The sequence below is a fragment of the Sapajus apella genome, unplaced genomic scaffold (genome assembly GCF_009761245.1).
Source record: "Sapajus apella isolate SASKATOON/1434 unplaced genomic scaffold, GSC_monkey_1.0 scaffold8, whole genome shotgun sequence".
NCBI lineage: Eukaryota > Metazoa > Chordata > Mammalia > Primates > Cebidae > Sapajus > Sapajus apella.
This window is the reverse complement of record NW_022436948.1, coordinates 3048114-3049156: the sequence shown is the minus strand read 5'-3', so window position 1 is coordinate 3049156 and position 1043 is coordinate 3048114.

Genomic DNA, 1043 nt, shown 5'->3' with positions numbered 1-1043 from the left:
AGGAAGGGGCGCTCCCTGTCCCCGGGACTGCCCCGTGAGCCGCTCGAAGTGACCTGGTGGCGGCTGCAGAAGCCCAGCTTCTCGCCTGAGCCTGCCCCCAGCCCGCGGGTGACCTGGAGCCAACCTCCCCACCTCCCCGGGTGTAGGTGTCCCTTCACACTCAGCATTCGCACGTGGTGGGGACTGGGGGGAAATGCAGCAGCGGAGGGAGGAGGAAGACGGGTACGCTGCTTTCTATGCCCGGGTGGGGGAGCCTCCGTGGCTGCACCATGTCCTGGAGGGTTTTAGGAAAAGACTGTGTTTGCTTTGCCCCTAGATATCACTAAGAAACACTATGTCCCCTAATTGCTCTTTGGGGGAGGTTGACTTTTTTTTTTTACCTTGAGACGGAGTTTGGCTCTTGTTGCCCAGGCCGGAGTGCAGTGGTGCGATCTCTGGGCTCACTGCAACGTCTGTCTCCCCGGTTCAAGTGAGTCTCCTGCCTCAGCCTCTCGAGTAGCTGGGATTACGGGTATGCGCCACCACATCCGGCTAATTTTGTATTTTTAGTAGAGGCAGGGTTTCTCCATGTTGGTCAGACTGATCTCGAACTCCCGACCTCAGGTGATCTGCCCACCTTGGCATCCCAGACTACAAGCTGGGATTACAGGCATGAGCCACTGTGCCCGGCCTTTTTCTTTTTCCTTTTTCTTTTTCCTTTTTTTGAGATGGAGTTTTGCTCTTCTTGCCCTTTTCACTCTTGTTGCCCAGCTGGCGTGGCACAATCTCGGCTCACTTCAACCTCTGCCTCCCGAGGGCAAGCAGTTCTCCTGCCTCAGTCTCCCAGAGTGCTGGGTTACAGGCCGTGCCACCATGCCTGGCTAATTTTTGTATTTTTAGTAGAGACAGGGTTTTGCCATAGTGGCTAGGCTGGTCTTGAACTCCTGATCTCAGATGATCCACCTGCCCCGGCCTCCTAAAGTACTGAGATTGCAGGTGTGAGCCACCGTGCCCGGTCATGTCCCATAATTGGAACTGTGCTACCAAATTTATATTTTATAAAT